Source organism: Coptis chinensis, chromosome 2 (genome assembly GCF_015680905.1).
Source record: "Coptis chinensis isolate HL-2020 chromosome 2, ASM1568090v1, whole genome shotgun sequence".
Lineage (NCBI taxonomy): Eukaryota > Viridiplantae > Streptophyta > Magnoliopsida > Ranunculales > Ranunculaceae > Coptis > Coptis chinensis.
The window spans coordinates 110,335,971-110,355,277 of record NC_141457.1 but is presented as its reverse complement, the minus strand read 5'-3'; the positions used below and the strand labels follow the sequence as shown (position 1 = coordinate 110,355,277).

Sequence of the window (19,307 nt, the reverse complement as noted above, 5' to 3'; positions counted from 1 at the left end):
CCAAGGCATTTTTGAAATTGCAAAAGTTATTCTGCAAAGAGTTTTCAATAACTAGCTAGTGACCAGTTACGATATTTTTTAGTTCCTAAACAGAGTGGAAGCTAATTAATTTATATATGAAGAATCTAGTATCATCTAAATGGCTAAATCACAATTCCAGTTCCAAGTTGCAATATCATTAATGCCTCATGGAAATCGAATTCGTCCCTTGAGTTAACAGATGAGAAAATTATGAAGATGTGATGATGAAAGTAGACAGAGAGAAGATTAAAGTTGTTTGTTTTTTTTTTTGAATTAAGCATTCAAAGCCTCTTAAACTTAAGTTTTAAGCATTCATATGCTTAAAATTTGTTTGTTTTTTTTAAGTAATTTAAGCATTCAGTGGTACTTTCAGTACCAAAGTTTCTCTTGAATGCTGAATTATAATACTTGAAACGAGAAAGTCCCTTCTTGCCCTTTTTTAAGAACCCAATCTCAAGAACCCATCTACTTTTTTACCTTGACCTTTATGACTTCAAAATAGGTTTTTCAAAATTTGACGTTGGCGTCACAGATTTTTTTCATTTTTTTGGGTGAATGATATCCACTTTGTTAAAAATAGAATTACATATATATTTTATGAAAGTAAACAAAATATGAAAATAAATCGTTAAAATATATTTGTGAAAGTATATTTTAAATAAATTTATTTATCATTTCTTTTATTTGATAATCCATCTCTCCTCTTCAAATATAATATATATTTTGTTTTACAATAAATCAAGTTAGTGTTTAAAATAGATAACATGAGTAAAATTGTCTGAATGATTTATATTCAGCCTTCAGAGCCAGGTTATTATAACATAAAACAAACATGTTTTTCAGAATTCAACAATCAGCCTTTAGCATTCAGAGGATGAGCCATTTAGCATCCAACATTCAACATTTAGAGACTCAGAAAAACAAACAACCACTAAAACTAACACCACTACCCATTGTAGTTGATCTCATTCCTAGCTTGCATAATATAATGGCTATTTTGACTTAGAAAACTTGAGCTTAAAAAACGGAGTTGAGAAATGTAGAATGGACCTTTCGTAGGGCATCTCGCGAGCTTTGGTAGCTAATATGCTAGTTGAATCCGGGTAGGCCTTAATGTGGAGATGGTATCTTTATTTTCTTTTTCCTTATCTGGTATCGGAATCTTTTGAATAGAAGATACCGAGAAATCTTTTCGAAGGTGCCAAAGTAGATTCGTAAGTAACAAGTCACTATCAACTTGTTTGCTGCCACTCGTTCACTCAAGGCAGAATGTTCCATTTAACTAGTAAAACAAACGTCCAAACGCATTTCAGTATTATGGTTCAGTGAATACTATGTAAATCCTTTTCCACCCAAATTACGTACATATTTCAAATTTGAACCAAGGAAAAGAACATGAACAATAATCATAACTTTCACTTCATAGTTTTTTAGTGACAGGAAAGAAACGCTTAATGTTTCATACCAATTTATCTTCCATTCTTCCTTCAAATCTGTTGCTTCTTGTGTGTATATGTCACAGTTTCACAGGAGATAATCTGGAACATATAGGACAATAGAATTAGAACACAGCAAAAGTTGCTATAGCTAGCAAGAGTTGCATCTATCATGGTCGTTAGAGTCTGTCTCTATCAGAGTAATCAACAGGAATCTATCAGATATATTCTTTGCCAATCATACTGCTGAAAGTGCGAGTGATGATTGTTTCGAAGAAAATATGATGTCAAAATGTACGCCAGCATTATGGCCATCCACTGAATGGCAGCTGTGGTCATTTCTAATTATTGTTGTGAATGCGAAAACTTCCGACCACGTACCCAGTTGAATTTGCAAACGTATCATTCCCGCATGTATCGTCCACTAGTATATCATAATCGCAATGGACTGATGAAGTACTCCACTGCCACTTGAATTGATCCTTATTTCCTTAGTCGATCACCAAGCAAACGTATTCTCACCCACACTTTTGTTTGCCATGAGCCTATTAGGACTTCTCCACATTGATTTACTTACTATAGCACTGAGACTCTGAGAGTATAAATAACTAACTATGGTTAAAGGACCCGGAACTTTCCCTTTCAGTAGAAACCAGAATGAGGGCTTAGAAAGGCGAGCCTATACAAGTACAAGGTTCAAAACCTTAACTCTATTAAAACATATTTTTCTACAAAGAGGTTTAAGGCAAAGAGATTCTCTATCTCTTTACTTTTTTATCATGCTATCAGAGGCCCCCTCTAGACTCATTTTAAAAGAAGAGGAGAATGGAAATATACATGGTATTAAAATTAGAAGAAATTCACCCTCTATATCCCACCTTATGTATGCTAATGATTTGATTCTTTTCACCAAAGCTAACTTTGAGATAAATGTCAACCTCAAAAGGATTTTGGATATTTATTGTGATGTCTATAGGCAAAAGATCAATTACATTAAGACAAACCTCTACTACAGCAAAAATGTGCATGAAACTCACCAAACAGTTCTAAACTTTTTTTGGGGAGTAAATCTTTTCGAAAGCATTGATAAATATTAGGGTGTTCCTATTGTTATCAGTAGAAATAAATCTGAAGACTTTGGCTACATAGTAGACAAAATTTTCTCAAAAATCAGAGAGGAGAAGGCAAAGGTCCTCTCACAAGCTGGTAGAATTGTTCTTGTTCAAACCAAGGAACAAAATATTGCCGATATATCCGATATATCGCCGATATATATCGTTTTTTTGTACACCGACATGGCGACATCGATATATCCGATATATATCCACCGAATATTGATCCTTTTTTTTTTCTGATATATATCAGAATTTTTTATATAACGATATATATTAACCGATATATACGATATAAATTGTTGATTTTGATCGATATTGTTGACTTTGACCGATATTTTGTCGATATTTCGATATAATATATGATATTTCCTATATAATCGACGATATTTCCGATATATCGACATACAAAACAAAATTTTGACTGGTCACAAAAAAACTTGATATATCTGATATATATCGGTTTTTAGGTACACCGATATATTCACCGAATTCGATATTTTGATCCTTGGTTCAAACAATTGCTCAAGCTATACCTATATATCTTATGACAACTTACTCCTTGCCTAACAAAGTGTGCAACATCATTGATAAAACATGCAAGAGTTTTTGGTGGAATGGTATGGAGGAATCCAACACTATTCACACATTGAATTGGAAGTCTTTATGTATGCCCAAGATTAATGGAGGTTTGGGCTTCAGAGATACAAAAATCATGAATACTGCTTTAATAGGCAAACAATGTTGGAGGCTACTCATTGACCAAACTTCTCTATGGGCTAGGACCTTCCGAGCTATCTATCACAAATGGTGGCCTGCCCGGGGAGGAGCTGATATAGTGAAAATTCCTCAACATGCTTCCGTTTTTTGGAAAGGAATGGTTAAAACCTTTGAGGCTATCAAACCTGGCATTCCATGGTCAATTAAGAATGGATCCATTGTTTCTGTGTGCAAAGACCCATGGGTATGCTTGAATGGTAAGCCTGTGGTGCTGATGGAACACCTAATAAATCCTCACTTTGACAAAAACACAAAAGTGATAGGTATTTTGAATAATCAAAGGGATGGTTGGAATGAATATTTCCTAGATTTTATATTTCCTAGAAATATGGTGGAAGCTATTATAGCCTTCCAAGTTAGATCAACTGAACAGGTTGATTCCCTTGTGTGGAAATGCAATCCAAAAGGGAAGTGCACAGTTAAATCTACATACAAGCTGATGACACAATACCTCTGGGAATGTAGTAGTTCTACCTTCCAAAATAAAACTATCCAAAGAATATGGAGGGCCAAACTCTCTGCTGGCAGGGGCCAAAATTTATTCTGAAAAGTTTACATGGGAGGATTGCCCACAGGAGAGGTTTTAAAATCAAGGCATATGGTGGGCGACTTTCACTGTCCTTTTTGTCAGCTACATGCTGAAACTTCACTTCATATTTTCGGAGATGGAGTTGGCTCCGATACCAACTAGTTTTGTGTAAAGGCATGTCTTCGTAATTGACAGAGGCCATATATTTATTAAAGTGGGAAGAGATTACAATAGAAACAAATATAATAGATATGTAAATAAGATCAAATCAATGATCTTAGATTATCCCATATATTCTCCAACACTTCCAATGTAATTGGATTAGAGGTGTGTGTTCACAGGCATTGCAAGCATTAGAACTGATGCCCATGCTGAATGGGGTGTCAAAAACTGGCTTGATGAGATTATGGGATGGACTGACAATAAGAAGGCTCATATTAGTAGTCTGGGTATCTATGTTTGTCATTTCTTGATAAGTATATGGGAACATAGGAACAAAATTATTTTTGATGCAGGAAAAAAAAACATAACAACCATTCTGTCCATGGGAGAAGCACAATGGAGGAGGGCTATCAAAGCTTATGAAGACTCAAAAGATCCAAACATTTCTAACTCAAACTCTGTTATTTTTCCATATACATATAGTAGTAGCAGTACTTCAACTAACCCACCACTTATAAATAACAACACTAATATCATCTTTGATGCTTGCCTTTGACAGAGATAGTGGAGGAGGAACAATTATGAAATCAGCATTCAAAAGTCCACGATAACTTCTTGAGAAGAAGCGTAACTCATTGCGGCAAAGGTGGGGACTCTATTGGCTAAGGACCTCGATGTTATGACACTGGAGCTGCAGGGTGATAACCAAAGTGTCATTAGAATTGTCACAGCCCGATTTTCTAAACAATTAAAAAAAATGAATATTTGAAATATAAATATCTCAAACATCACTTGGTTTATCAAAATCTAAAAAATCCGCGCCAAGAATGGATCAACACATGTCAAAACCTAAAACCCACATCATAAAGAATCTTAACAACATAATCTCCAAAAATCTCTCTTCCATTCAAAAATCATCAACATAAAATTCTAAGAATAACAGGTCCTCAACATTGTATTCTCATTCCATATGAAAAGGAAACTACGTTATTACATACTTTCAAAAAAATAGACCTAATAGAATAAACTCCCGGACTGCTCCAGGCAAGAATCCCAATCACACAATCATTGGTTCCATCAGCCTTCCACCTATGTTCCCAAGAACACACCCACGCTTGCCAAACAAAGCAAACATGGGTTAGCAAAATGGAATTTCTTTGGTATGAGTAGATTAACCACATAAAACCATTTCAAAACTTTTCTTATCCAACTAACACTTTAACTCTATCATAACCTAATCATTCTCGAACTTGGAAGGCGGTGGTTAATTATCTCAACCCGCATAGTTCTTCCCAAAGAAAACTTCTATTATCTTAACTCATTCTAATATCTCGTTTTAATATCTAAATACCGGAATTAAAACTTACCGATATTCATTTCTTTGTATAAAGGGGTAGGACCGGCGTCCTGCGACAAAATGTTATTAAGTCCTACCCTCCCGCAAAAAAAGTTAGAACTTGCATATAACATATGTAGATATCCCATGTATTCAAAAGTAACCCAAACACTCTCATAATCAAAGAATCTGGTAAACTCCGCAAGGCGAAATACCTTGGATTCCTCTCTAGGCGGTCCAAACAATTTGGTCATTCACAAGACATTCATGAATACCCGGTCATTCATGGCACATTCAATGAATACCCCTATATAACGCTTAACGGACCATTTATGGCGCATTCAATAAATGCCTTTAACATATGACATCAATCAATAAATATAAAACTCAATTATGAAATTTTAAGTGGAGAGTTCCAAAAGAGGTGGTAAATTTTGTTTACACATTATTGAAATTTATTGTATATATTATTTCAGAGAACGACGAAATATCTTGATTCACGTATTTTTGGTTTACGCGTTATTAATTTCATGAATGTATAAGTATCATAACGTTGTATATCATAAAATCTTGCTTGTCACATATTAGTTAATACACGTCTGGCATTATATATAGAAAGGTCTTAGCTTAAAACCAAACACGTTAATAGTCCTAGACTTATCCTATTAGGCCGAATCATAATTTTAGGAAAAAGTCAAATTTTCGGGTCAACTGGTCAAAGTCAAAGTCAAAGTCAACTCTGGTCAACAGTCAAAGTCAGAGTCCACTCTGGTCAACAGTCAAAGTCAGAGTCCACAAACTCTTCTAACCCAAAGGCCCAAAGTCTAAGGCCCATAGTCTAACTTAAGCCCAAAAACTAAAAGTCCAAAAGTTAAAACATAAGAGCCCACACGATTTTGGCCCAAGCCCAAATTCGTTTTTTCACTGTTCATCTCCTTCCTCTCCAAACTTCCACCACCACAATAGCCACCACCGGCCATCCATCTCCAAAATAAACCCCGCGGTTTGGTTCATGGAGAAAAACCCCATGTACCTATACCAACAAAACGCACTTCCTTTATACTGAAAAAAAACGGGATCGACGCCATTAATGGCTGTAAAAGCTTCCCTTCACACTCTCCAGTACCCAATCTCCCTTCAACAATCAACCATCACTACTACAGCCTAACCTCACAACAAAAATCCAAACAAAACTATTCCAAACAACCAAAAACGCAGGACGGTTTGGTCTCCATTGAAGCTCCTCCGGAGCTTCAGCAGCCCACCTCGCGACACCAACACCCATCTCACACCAATTAGAACACTCACAGTTCCAACATCACCACAAATCAAAAATAAAATATACTTCAAACAAAAAAATAAAGGAAGGACGGTTTGGTGCTTTGGTGGTGATGGCGACGCCATTACCCACCGATGTCCAGACTTCGACAGTTTAAACTCTCAACTGGCAGAATGGATTTACTGTAGCACTTAACAATGGTAATGGTATCTAATAGAGACGGCACCATTAACAAAGTTTTTTTTTTCATACTGTTACTGCGACATTCGTATAAATCAGTCGACAATATTAAAGGGGTTTACACTATACAGTATATGGTATTGGCAAAAAACATCATGTGAACAGTACCTCGTATCACAAAATCGATGGTAAACAAAAAATAAAACGTGAAATATCCACTCACCTTTAGCGCGCTCCGAACCAGCTAGATCTCAGAATAAAACTTTTCCTAGCCCGAATCGTCGTGCTCCACCTCTCCAGCAAATCCGTTTCTTTCTGTGCCTCCATTTTTATATTTTATTCTCTTCTAAAACCCTATTATTCAGAAACAATGTGTTTATATATTTGGGTCCAAAACCCAAAGCCAACAACACCGACTTCCCAAAACCAAGCCACATATCCCGAGGAGTCCAATAAGCCAATTTTAAAATAAACAATTAAATTAATTAATTAAATAGAAAATACGTTATAAAAACACGGGGTGTTATAAGAATGCTAAACTCTAATTTACATAACTGTAACGGGAAGTTTAGTAGTGTCATGAGTTTTATTCTGTCTAATTTGGACCAATGTTTCAGATTTAATTTTAGTTGGGGCTCATGTGTTAGCCAGCTGGGCTATGAAACACACTGACATGACCCTTCCAAGTTGTATTGTATATGCCTAATGTAGAAACTATTATGCTATAAATAAAAGAGAATCTTTATCTCGAAAAAAAAAATACTTCTGTTTAAAAGAAGGCTAAATCTCCTGTGCGCGAGATGTAGGGTACACCCTCACATCTCGGCCACTCATCACAAAGGGGGTACGTGTGTATTGCATCACAAAGTAGTGATCCACGGCCCTCAATTCTTGCGCAGGATACATCTCGCGCACCGAAGTAGTGCTCTTAAAAGAAAACTTCAGCTAAATTTCGACGGATTCATGGACGAGCATTAATTAAATGAGTAAATAGTCGTTATGCAGACCTCAACATTTAACAAACACAGCCAGCAGAAAGTTTTAACTAGTTGTAAATCGACGTGCAACCAAGAGGGTGGAGCACTGGACCTAGCCACGATGATTGACTATTTTACTACCTTTGTGTCGTAGTCCCAATTTCCAATATAGTGAAGTCCATAGCCATGGTGAAAAAATATCGATCAGTATCTTGGTTTCTTTGCTAAATACTTGATTACTGGATTTGTTGCTTTTAGACTATGGCTTGTGAGAATCCATCGCCATCATCAATACTTAACAAGGTAACATATTTGTGACACCCAAATTTCCAGACAATATTTAAAACAATTATATTTAATTATCTGGAAACCCGGGATGAAACAAAACCAAAAACCCTGTTATCAAACACGATATATACAAAAACCGTAATCAAAAGAAACAAAAAGAAAAAAATCCTTAAATCACATTATTAAACTATAAAAGAAACTAACCAACTCTTGGTAAAATCATAAACCGTAAGACTCCAAGAGCATCTCCAAATCACGTCTCCTTATCTATCGCACTCCACCATCTATGTTCCTAAGAAACACACCCACGCTTGCAAAACAAAGCAAACATAGGGTCGAGAAATTGAATTTGTGATATGAAGTAGACTAACAACAAAATATATATAATAATATTTCAAATGAATAAATATAACATTACAAACAATTTCAACTTGGAAGACAATATAGTTCCGTTTTCCAAAAACGGCGTGTAGTTTCTTCCCAAGTAAGATTTCACCCCCAACATACAAATTCCAAGAATCTCATATAACAGTACTCGTCATTCCCACTTTCCAAAATAACTCACAATACAATACCACTTACGTTCCATTTATTAACTGCACATATGATAACCTAATTAAAAATGAGTTTGGTATACCTTACCTTTAAGCCAACACATCGTCTTAGGGTAGGATATGTACGTCCCTACAAAAAAGATTAATAGATCCTACCCTCCTGCAAAACAGAGTTAGACATCACAATAAAAATGAGTTATCTCGGCCGGGTCAAAAATTCCATTCATAACCAAACCTCATTTAAGACATTTAAGTCTAATTGATATGACCTCGTCATCCCAAGATATTCGGGAATACCACTTATCATAATACCTATATTAAGGGTAGTCATTCATATGACATCATTACGTTATAAAGTTTTCGTGCATAATCATAGATCTCGGACTATCACAAGTCATTAATAGTTTCAGAATAACATTTCAAGTTATAGTCAATTCACAATCACATAGAACTCACAATCATTTACTAGTATTATTCACCGTCACACTTTATATCCATAACATCACACAATTCATATACTTTTTTCTTTAGTATCACTCGCCTACTACTTATGAGAACGAGGAAAATTCACAACCAAGGAGTACATTCATCCCTTGTGAGTATCAAACTTATACAAACCATGTATATATTTCTCATAAGAAATCATATACATCACATACAATAACTCCATCACACGAAAATCAATATTTTTACTTTGCTTATTAATTATCTTGTTGACTCATTTATTCAAAGACACCTCCAACCTTTAGTTCCTACTCCACGATTTGCACTACACACATTTGCCAAATCACACATATCCGTCTCGCTCTCACCGACACCGACCACTACAAGACATATGTCCCAAGCGGGATATCGCCTCCGAAACATACTTTCATCTTGTAAACTTCGTGAACTTGTGAGTCACACCCATCTCTGGGCTTTCCATACACATAATCACAAAGCCTCATTTGGGCATAACAAAATATCGGTCATTCATGGCACATTCAATGAATACCTTGGGTCATTCCCGCCACATTCAAGGAATACCCATCATAACACTAACGGATCATTCATGGCACATTCAATGAATACCTCGAGTCATTCCCGCCACCACATTCAAGGAATACCCAAACCTACATTCCCCGACATTCAAGGAATACGACCAACCCACAAGGCGAATACCTTAGTTCCTCTCTAGAAAAAACGATTAGTCATTCATGGCACATTCAATGAATACCCATCTATCACATGACATCACAAGTCATAAACATTTCTTTTCATTACCAAATCCTGAGGCGTGGAGAGTTCTAAAGATGTGGGCAACACATTAAAACATTATTATCACTTATAATTATACTAGCATTAGTCGTGTCAAAATAGACCACACATGCAGAGAGTCATTTTCGCGCAACAAGGCAAATCAAACACTTAAATATTATTAAATGTAAATAGACTTATAGTCAAACAAATACAATTTACATAACCACACTCATATATACAATATCGTAAACAAATAGTTCATTAGTCCAAATTCAAGTCCACACACACTAATGTCCAAAACATATCCACATATACTAAAGTTTATATTCATATACAACTTCTATCTCACACATATATATTTATGTAGTATCAAAACAACAGTAATTTCTAACACAATCACATAGTTATCACACAAACTAATATATATATTATAGATATAGTGTAGTGGCTGCACTTTTGCTCAAAGATGCCTACGTATCCAAATCTTTCAAGATTGGAATCAAGCCTCCGTAGTTCTTATCAGCTACATAGTCAATGTTATAGTTTTTCCTACATTCATCCAAATGACATGTAACTTAATTATTTAGAAACTAAGGTATGTAGATATACTTTTTCATGTAGAACTCGAAGTCCCAACCTCAGCCCATCTAGAAGAAAACTTAGGTCAAAAACGGTAAAAATCCTAATATTCAGCAAAATAGATTTCTGACGGACTATCTTCCGAATGACACAACTCTTTCCACAGGTATCCAAACGCATCGAGGCTTTTTGTGTTGCAAAGCTGACGCACAGAACTTACTTTCTCATGTTTTACAAAAATACCCAATCTCATTCTAAATATGCCAAAACTAGGCTCGAACACAGTGTGAAGAAACTGATTTCTGACGCACTGTTTTCTGCCAGTCAAACTTCCAGACACCATAATAAATTTCATGGGTCTCGGAATGCGATGAGGCCAATTGTAATAGAAAGCAGACTTCCAAATCTTATTTTCTTATGTTTTATAAAAATTCTAACTCTCACCCTAACTATTTTAAAACTGGACTTGAACACAGTACGCAGAAACTAATTTCTGACACACTGTTTTCTGTCAACCAAACTTCCAGACCTTATATCTATCACCCCAGACCTCGGAATGAGATGAGGCCAATTGGGTTGGAAAGCAGACACATAAAACTTATTTTTTCATGTTTTGGCGAGAGTTTGAATCTGAACCTAACTATGTGAAAACGTGGTTCGAAAACAGGCACAGATCCGGATTTCTGCAGTCAGAAAATTCTGACGTGCTAACTTCCGAACACCGTAACCATATCCACAAACCTCGGAATGCAACGAGGTCGATTGGGTTGGAAAGCAGACTTCCAGACCTTATATTTTTATGTTTTCCTAAAATTCTAGTTCAAACTATAACTAAATCAAAATTTAGTTCGAAATCAGACCAGCGACAACACTCGGTATTTAATCATGGAAATATGGAATAGAGAAAAATATATTCATGTATCTCAGTCAAACATTTCTACTTTTGACCACATCTCATTCAATTGAATAGTAATTTATTTCACCTGTAGCTGTATCATGTGTAGAGTTAAATAGTACCAAGTAGCCACATATCTAATATAATAAAAGAAAAAGTACCTGAAGCTAATATCATATATATAAACAGTACCCACATGATTACATGACCACATAAAAACGGCAAAGGTCGCAACACTTTTCTTGTAGTGGCTGAATCGTTGTTTAGTGTTGGTTGTACAACTCTTTTATTTATAGTCTCGAACTCTTGGTTATTAACTTATTATCAGCGGATTTGTAATATCAGGAGAGGGTTTGAAAGTTCGTTTTGGTATAAAAAGTTATGATAGCACCTCTAAGATTCTAATATTCTAAGTCAATGAATGACCAACAGTCCAACAGTTAGCATCTACACATGCATATACCCCACGAAACACATATTGTATGTAAAGAGAAAGGAAACGCGATAGAAGTTCAGTAACACGGTATGATCGATCAAACTAACAATACTTGGTTTCATCTTAAGGTTCCAATAAATCAACGAACTAAATTACTAATAGAAAAATATATATTAATCAGTATCAAGGTTTTAAAGAAATACGGATTAGAGTTTAGGCTACTCACCCGAGATTGCAAAAACATTAGTTAGAGTCTGATAAAGAAAACCGGAAAGTGATGCCACAATGAAGACGCCAATACCTCTTCTTTTTCCATTTTCTTTTCTCTTTGTTTTTAAACCTATAACTTTTTCTCCCTTTTTTTTAAGCACGTCCCTTCTCTTTTTATTTTCTTTTTCTTTTAAAAAAACTCTCTCCAAAAACAAGAACGAGTGTTTGGTAAAACCAAAACACCCGAAACCCCCATCCCTTATTTCCAGCAACTACTCCTCCCACTTCCCACGTTTTTATGATTCTATCCTTATCTCTATCTCTATCTTTTCTTTTTATTATTATTTAATTTTATATATATTTAATAAAAATTGGGAATGAAAAAAAATAGGGTTGTTATAATATTTTTCCTATACTTCGATTCTAAAAGGTTTAAAACTGTGTATCAAAAAAATTTGAAATTTGGTTCTGCTCGGACATTGCACTCGGTTTCAACTAAATTAATGTGGTCCGACTACAACTAATGTCTTGGCGACAATCTGGGATACCTATAAGCATAAAATATTCTTCGTAAACAAGTCACACATCTCCCTCTTCCTTTTCTTGCCGTAAAACCCTGTGCCTATTTCTACACGTCTTCTTTCTTCTTTCTACAGTTTCATTGACAAACTAAATCCAATTGGTGTAATGCATCTTTTTGGCATTTACAATGGTTATACTGCCGAAGTTTAGTACCTTGAATAGTACTCACCTCAGACGAATGTGTACGCGTTGAATTGGCAAAGTGGATACTAAACTGAATTATATGAAGACAAAGCTGTTCTCGAGACTCGGATGAGTGTTCTCACTCAATAAAACGTCAAGGATCTTCATTCACCATAATTATACACATACCAATTATAACAGCAGATTAGGCAATATATATGAATATGGAGCAACTTATAAACGTTTAGTCATTCCCTCAAGCTCATTACTGTGAGAATCAAATTGATACGAAAGGAGGAAAGCCAGTCTGAAGTTTCCATTGTTAGTCAGACTGCTATTTTGCCACTTTTCTCAACCGATGAAACAACCTCTTATACAGTTCCACCTTTCACATCAGAAGACTATGATGACCAGTAGTTTTTAACATGCCATTTGCAAAGGAATGTTTAACTAACATCTGCATCCTCAACAGATTTCTTATATTCTGGCTTCAGTTCATAGGTTCCTTGATTTGTTCCTCTCTTGTGGTAGACACAGCTCTTGCAGTATCTCTTTCAAGAATTGCTAACAAAATAAATAGAAGCTTCAATGAGGTAAAAGATTCAGGTAAATGCATATTACTTAAACAGATTATCCCCCAATCACTGCTACAAGAGTCGATAAGGTGATTGGACGATAAGAAGAAATACCTACAGTAAAATTGCAAAAAGTGTTCTTTAATGATACAGACAAGACTTATATGCATTGAACAACTCAATAAGTCATATCATTTGCTGTGTATGAAACACACTTCGCAACAAATCACGCTGGCCCATGGCTTGGATTACTTAGATTTTAGTTGCGTACAGCAGGACGGTTAGGGGGTTGGTATTAACTAGGTAACACCAGTGTGCCTTATTACATCCCCAGGCTTTTTTGGCTCAAGTCACCCAGATAATTCGGAAACATGCAATGACAGTTCAACAATTCACTAGTTACACTAATTAGGAATTTCAGCAACAAAAGTAAAGGTAAGACCAGGAGACCAGTTATACACAAGTCTTTGACATAAGCACATAATTCTTGTTCTTCTATGCAACGTGCATACCTCAGGTTGATCAGTTTCATGAACAAGCTTCTTCAACGACCAGTTTGGTTGCTTTCAAATAGCTTAAACATAATATCTTCCAGTTCCCCGCGGTCCCTTCTTGTTCTTTTCATGTCTGATGCCTTCACTGGTGCTGTCTTCTTCTTATCCTGACAAGTTTGCAGAAGACCCACAAATTTATGAGAATTACATCATTCATTCATCTAATTTTGCAGGAACTGCTAGAAAATTTAAAGAAAAAGCAATTCGCATCATACTTGGACAACAATACAACATAACCCGTAATTTATGAGGAAATTGTGTGAACCCTGTTATTACCCTTTAACTTCACACCTTCACTCTCTTATTTCTCTTCTCAGAGATGAGACTCCCTCTCTTTTGAACCTCTCAGCTGAACCCATTTAGGGCTGCCTACGTACCCCCTTTAGGGAGGATCAAGCTGTGCCGTAGTTCTCCTTTCCTCTTTCTCCCTCTCTCTCCTCTCTTTCTCTATATATGGCAGTTCTCGGCAGTTAGGCAGTTCTCGACAGTTAGGCAGTTAGGTTACCGCGGACCTGATCCGCTGCATCATGACTCCTCTTCCTTATGCTGCATGCGACCCCCTTGCCACCTATAACATTGTATCTCACGAATATGTCCACTACAGATGCCCCCTCTCGATCCCATTGATGGTCAGCGAACGATCAATGGGACCGAGAACTAATACATACGATACACTTTGCTCATATTGATATTTTCTCAGCTCATCTCTTGAAGTTTTTGCCCCTACTAGTTTAAAGGTGTGTCCAACCAATGCTTGTTTTGGACAAGAGGGTCCACGGATGGCTCCTCCCACTTGCTCCACTCATATAGCAAGGAATATATTCAGATAGCTTGCCCCGGTTTGTTTTTCCACGGCCTTAAACTAGGGCGGTGTCATCAATGATGACTTCGGTTTGCTCTCGCGTTCAAGCATTTGCCCCTCGCTCTCCTTTTTATTGAACTCCCTAGCATGTCCGCGATGTGTCTCAACCCCACCATCAACTCTCCCTCACATAACTCACCACTATGTCCGTGGCGTGTCTCATCATCCAAATACCTCTCCTTCACATGGCCCACTACTATGTGCGTGATGTGTGTCATCCCCCCCTCAACTCTCTTTCAAAGAACTCACCTGCATAAGTTAATTCGGACATACAATCCACAAGAGCTCATCTCCCATTGTCTTTGATCACCGGTTGTGGAAGCTTGTTCGGGTTGCCCCCAAGTTTGATTCGGACATCTAGTCCCATGAAGGGCTCATCCCCCGCTTTCTTTGATCACCAGGAAGCTTGTTGGGGTTGCCCCAAGTTTGATTCGGACATCTAGTCCGCTGAAGGGCTCATCCCCCGCCTGCGGCTTAGGGAGGCGTACTCAATTTGCCCCAAGCTTGATTCGGACATCTCATGGTCCACGGGCGGCTCATCCCCGGCTCTCGGCTTAGAGGCAACTCATTTTGCCCCAAGCTTGATTCGACATCATGTCCACGAAGGGCTCATCCCTCCGCTCTCGGCTTAGAGGCGTACTCAATTTGCCCCAAGCTTGATTCGACATCTGCGGTCCACGAAGGGCTCATCCCCCCCGCTCTCTGGCTTAGAGGCAACTCATTTTGCCCCAAGCTTGATTCGGACATCTCATGGGTCCACGAAGGGCTCATCCCCCGCTCTCGGCTTAGAGGCAGCTCAATTTGCCCCAAGCTTGATTCGGACATCTCATGGGTCCACGGCGGGCTCATCCCCCGCTCTCTGGCTTAGAGGCAACTCATTTTGCCCCAAGCTTGATTCGGACATTTGTAGTCCGCGAAGGGCTCATCCCCCCCGCTTTCTTTGATCAGCTGTGAAGCTTGTTGGGGTTGCCCCCAAGTTTGATTCGGACATCTAGTCCGCGAAGGGCTCATCCCCCCCGCTCTCTGGCTTAGAGGCAGCTCAATTTGCCCCAAGCTTGATTCGGACATCTTCGGTCCACGAAGGGCTCATCCCCCCCGCTCTCTGGCTTAGAGGCAACTCATTTTGCCCCAAGCTGTGTACAATCCGTCTTACTCCGAGGTGTACAACCACGTTTCTCATTCATGGTCTGCGACCTCATAGAGTGAATAGGTTCGCGGAATACAATGAGGTCTGGGGACAATCCCAATCTGTCCCTAGATACATCTCTGCCAAGGACGGGGACAAGGCTTGCTTGCCCCTAGTGTAACTATGGCTGACAGTCGAGTCACTACTCGTCCGTCTATTATGTACATGACGGTAAAAGAAATGAGTTACCTGCCGCGGTGTATGCCTCTCTACGTTTTTAGTAATCATCTTACCATCCGTATATTCAGATGCTCCAAGCCGTTGATCTCAGTCCCAATCTATTGATCTCATTGTTCCTCTATCTCCAACTTCCTCGCCGTCGATGTTGTTACATTGAATACTCTACAAAAACTAAAATCACCAATAACACAAAGGAGGGGACTATGCTGCCCCTTGTTAGACCCGTCACCATTCTGGCAATACTCGGCGTGATTGTCAACTTTTTAACAGCCCCGCCCAAACCCGAGGTGGTACACCTATCCTGCTACAACCATTCACACCCTACTAGTCCACCAATGCCCACCCTATACCATCACTTAAGAGCCGTAAATCTTGATTCCAATTCTCATGCAAAAAGGATCCATCAGCATCATCCTCACACAAGCCATCCTCCCAATCTTGCAGTTGTTCACGGATGGACGGGACAAACTTATATGAACTATCAACCATTACAGAGGAAGACTCGAAGGATCTACAATGAAACGCGGCATCAACTTTCTTTATGAGGTCTCTCAACTCCCTTGATGATGTCAAAACATTTAGTACCTTCAACACCATTTGTATTATTGTATCAACATCATTGTGAAGAAATTTGTGTGCGACCCCAGAAAATGCATAACCATAGAGCTATAGAAGAGATAATTGGACAGCACATATCCTTCCCAAGAAGATGTATACCCCTACTGTTGATTGGCACTATCTTTAACAAAGTCCCGGTTATGGGTCGTCCAGCAGATTGATCTATGAATGCCTCAAGATCTGCATACTTTACTGAGCTAACTTTCCAAGGCTCTATGTAAGTAATCCATACAAAAAATACTTGAGAAGCATTTTTAATATTAGTTTCCACCGGACAGAACTAAAATGTCCTCAGTATGAACCTGTACAATGGCCTCTGAATCAACGAATTCCAAAGTGTAACAGAACACCCATTAACAATTTGTGATACACCACTCTTAGACTTCACAAAATCATTAGAACCCCCACTTCTCAACCGAGGACTTCCAGTACGCTCAGCAGGTTCAAACCCATGACTAACAGAAACCAAGCTACTATTAAGATACTTCACAAATACCATCAAAATCTCCCCAAGACCCAAAGTCGGAAGCGCGTCTCCCTAACACAGCTCGAAAAGGAAATAACACACCAAAAGACTTGCAACATTCACAAGCAACGGAGAAAAATTCTTCTCCACTAACCAAGAATGCACCAACATATAAACCACAAACTCCATTTGTAACATAACCGAACCATCACACTCAGACGAGTACTGCAATAACGAGCTCCTGTAAGGCTGATGCGCCTCAAAACCATAATTCGGTACAAAAGCATGTAAATAACTAATCCGATGACCTTGTCGGGTATGGTGCGGCGCCAGTTGCCATTTTCCATACGTGATGTACCTATCTCAACTAGAAGGCAAGAAAAGCCCAAGTAGCATCGACTCATGAAACACCCAATCTACTTCACCTCAATTTCTGACCCGGTGGCATCCCTATTCCACCCAATCCAACACCAATATTCATCAACCCCAACCCAATTGCAACTCAACCTTTGGTACTAACTTTAGAACACTTTCAGCGGAGAAGAAGGTGGCGCTTTTTGAACTCTCTCTGCCCCCTTTTTCTCAACAGATTTCACAATCCATCATAAGGGCCCGACCCACAATGACTTAAGAATCGCCCCTACAACTAACCCAAGCCCAACTGCCTAAAGAAAAGTTACTTTCGGCATCGAGAGTACTTGGATAGCGATCTCTTTCTCCTTTCTCTCGACGACTTCCCCACCACCCAACCGGTCACCAATCAACCGCCACCACATCCTACCAATCACTCGGTTTTAACCACCAATCAAAACCCTATAGCTTTAATGAAATCAACATCCCCACATATGTATCCTCAAACCACTCGGTTCTCCTCCATCCATTGATACGGTTGATGGGAAAGTCTTTGTCTCGATCTCCTTCATCGACCAAAACCCGAACCGATGAAGAACCAACCTCAAAATGGACCAAGCGATTGCAACCCATCCAACAAAGACACAAATCATCGTCTTCAGTAATCTCGACCCAGTCCTGCAATTGTATACGCCCATCTACTCAAAACGTAAACACCCTACAGACTTTTTGTTCAAGTCCCCACAGACGGCGCCATTGTGTGAACCCTGTTATTACCATTTAACTTCACACCTTCACTCTCTTCTGTCTCTTCTCAGAGATGAGACTCCCTCTCTTTTGAACCTCTCAGCTGAACCCATTTAGGGCTGCCTACGTACCCCCTTTAGGGAGGATCAAGCTGTGCCGTAGTTCTCCTTTCCTCTTTCTCCCTCTCTCTCCTCTCTTTCTCTATATATATGCGGTTCTCGGCGGTTAGGCGCTTCTCGGCGATTAAAGGTTTAGGTTACCGCTGGACTGATCCAATTGCATCATGACTCCTCTTCCTTATGCTGCATGCGACCCCCTTGCCACCTATAACATTGTATCTCACGAATATGTCCACTACAGAAATAGAGCCTACGCTGGCAATGATGAAGAAAGTAAAGTCGTTAGTGAAAAACAAAAATATGAGAAATCTTGAGGGCTACACCAAAAAAAATTTGGATAATATTTTGGGACTCACTTATGTGTGTTGTGCTTGCGAAGATTTCTTTTGCAACTATAAGAAAGCGCAGACTCATCTTAAGAAAGATCATCCTAAGATTGTTAAAGAAATCATGACTAGAAAATAGAACTACTATCTCTACTTTCTTAAGTTCGGTTGCAGAATGATTAGTATATTATTATGTAAGTTCGGTTGCAGGTGCGGGTGTCTACATTAACCCCAGTTTAATCTTCAAAAATAATAATAATAATAATAATATAAGAAACTAAAAGAAAAACTATAAAACCAACCCAAAATATAATCCAAAAGAGTAGTGGGGGATTTTTATTTATTTATTTTTTAAGTAGAAATTGTATTCATAATGATAACGAATTTTACAAATAATTAAAACAAACGTACAGTAAGCTCTGCAAGTTCTTTCTAAATAGCAAATCGTTTTTGTCTATTTTTAATCTTAGACTTGTGTGTCCTCTCACGACAAAGTTTTACATATGCCTCAATATTTTCATTATGTGGCTTCATGTCAAACTTGTGTTCAATTTTCCCTTCCACAGCAATCTCTCTCTCTCTCTCTTATTTTCGATATATTACAT

General features: G+C 38.1%; 1 long non-coding RNA gene across 1 annotated transcript; it reads right to left on the bottom strand.

Annotated features, from left to right (window-relative positions):
- Window positions 1–1,307: 1,307 nt before the first annotated feature.
- Window positions 1,308–2,239, bottom strand: LOC147520534 (uncharacterized). The gene is made up of 2 exons (XR_015214432.1): window positions 1,839–2,239; window positions 1,308–1,559 (listed from the first exon to the last, which is right to left on the bottom strand). It is a non-coding gene; the product is annotated as an uncharacterized LOC147520534 (long non-coding RNA).
- Window positions 2,240–19,307: the final 17,068 nt, after the last annotated feature.